General features: G+C 40.9%; 1 protein-coding gene across 8 annotated transcripts in view; it reads left to right on the top strand.

The window, feature by feature from the left end:
* The window catches only part of St6gal1 (ST6 beta-galactoside alpha-2,6-sialyltransferase 1), a 137,804-nt gene that overhangs the window by 60,955 nt on the left and 74,734 nt on the right, over positions 1 to 2,115 (top strand). For 5 of the 8 annotated variants that reach the window (XM_029556411.1, XM_029556429.1, XM_017803489.2 and 2 more), the window contains one exon: positions 100 to 334. The exons of the other annotated variants lie outside the window; for them this stretch is intronic. The gene's annotated coding sequence lies outside the window, so the exon portion shown is untranslated. The remainder of the gene's footprint in view (positions 1 to 99; positions 335 to 2,115) is intronic. 8 annotated transcript variants of the gene reach the window in all.

The following is a 2,115-nucleotide window of genomic DNA, read 5'->3' on the forward strand; positions in this document are numbered from 1 at the left end:
TCTTGAAGAAGAAACTATTACTCTTGCAAACTGTGCAAAAAATTAAAATTAAGGCATCCAAAAATTAAAAAAAAAGCTTTTTTTTTTTTTTTTTTTTAGGTGAGGGAAAACTAAGCTCTCTGTCAGCAGAGAAAATTTCTTAAAGAAATTCTAAAACAAGTTCTTCAGTCCAAATGACGTGAAGGAACGTCTGAATTTAAGGAACAGAAGTGTCTGGAGAAATGACATATATTGTATCTCACATATTCCTCCAAGGAAGCACACATGTATAAAATACAAAAGCGAACAGAAGAATGCCTGTGACCCAATGCACTTGGGAGCGACTGCAGACTAGGTCAGTATTCTGGGCTTTATTTCCTTCTCGCTGTTTTTCTCAGTGAGTAGGAATTGTTCTCTCTCTCTTGACCTTTTCATGTACCCCTTTCTTCCTCCTTTCCTCTTTTTGTCTTCCTCATACTCCCTCATTCTTCCTTTAAAAATTTTTATTTTTATTTATGGTGTGTGTGTGTGTGTGTGTGTGTGTGTGTGTGTGTGTGTGTGGTGTCTACGTCTGCTTGTCTAAATGTGCATGTGTGCACAGTACCCTTGGAGGCCAGATGAGGGTTTTGGATCCCCTGGAGCTGGAGTTCTAGGCAGTTTTGAGATGCTTGGTGTGGGTGCTGGGAATCGAACCTGGGTCCTCTGGAAGAGCAGCCAGTGCTCTTAGCCACTGAGCCACATCTCCAGCCTTTTCCTTTTTTTTTTTTTCCTTTTCAATTAAGATAATTCAGTTTTGTGAGAATTTTCATTAATTTATGTTACACTGTGAGCATTTTCCAATTTTGTGAAAAAAATCTCAATAAATTAAAATATTTTAGGTTGAGAATGGCACTCTTGTTATGTTTTTGCTTGTCTTTTGGGACAGGATCTCAACATGAAGCCCCAGCCGACTGGGCATATGTACACCAGGCTGTTCTCAAACTTGGGGAAATCCACCCACCTCTGCTTCCCTAGTGCAACTGCCACCACGCCTGGCTTTTGTTTTACATATATATATATATTTAATTTTTACTTTATGTGTATGTGTTTTGTCTGCGTGTATGTAAGTATACCTGTGTCATGCAGTGTCTCTGGGGGTTGGAAGAGGGTGTCAGATCCCCTGGAACTAGAGTTAGAGACAGTTGTTAGTCAGCATGTCGATGCTGGGAACTGAACCCAGGTCCTCTGCAAGAGCAGTCATTGCTCTTAACTGCTGAGCCATCTCTCCAGCCTCTCTTATTGTATCTTTTAACTTCAAATTTTTTATTCATTTTTAATAGAATTTTTGTGCATTTTATACATCTTGGTCATATTTAGACCCCTCCCCTATCTTCACCCCTCTAGACACCGCCCCCTTGCTGGATTTTATGCATTCTGTTCTATATGTTATAGCCTATTGAGTCAAGTTTGTGTTCCCAAATGTCCCTGAGTTGGATCCTTCCACTGGATCCTGGACAGCTTATCTATCATCACTCCCTTAAAGAAGACCAACTCTCCCTCACCCATCAGTGATCAGCTGCTGATAGTTCTTCTGTTAAGGTTGGGGCTTCTCACCCATTTCCCTACTTTTGTGCTGTGTTTTTCTCTGGTTTGAGTTTGCATGGGTCTTATGAATGCCGTCACCATTGCTTTAAGTTCATATGAGCAAGTTCCTAGCTGCTTGGAAAACTGTTTTCTTGTGGTCACCTACTCACGGTTCTTACAGTTTTTCTGTTTCCTCTTCTGCAATGGTCCCTGAGACCTGGGTGACAGAGGTTTAATGAAGGAGTCCCCTCTGGGGACATAAACTCTGCAGTCTCTTATTCTCTACATTTTAGCCAGTTGTGGTTTTCCATATTAAACATCATCTGTTGCACAAGGAAGCTTTGCTGATGAGAGCTGAGAGATGCAGTAGCAGGAGAGAGAAGAGAAATAAATAATGCTTAGGTAGTATGGAAAACCACAGGGAAATGTATTAGTTCAAAAGCCTACTGAAACACACACACACACACACACACACACACACACACACGCATGTGTATAGCTGAAGTCTCCCTTTGAGTTGTTAGTCAATATAGTCCAAGAGATTCCCCAAAATAACACAGGCTATTGCCGGGA

Source organism: Nannospalax galili, unplaced genomic scaffold (assembly GCF_000622305.1).
Source record: "Nannospalax galili isolate Female #2095 unplaced genomic scaffold, S.galili_v1.0 scaffold591, whole genome shotgun sequence".
In the NCBI taxonomy this organism is placed as follows: domain Eukaryota; kingdom Metazoa; phylum Chordata; class Mammalia; order Rodentia; family Spalacidae; genus Nannospalax; species Nannospalax galili.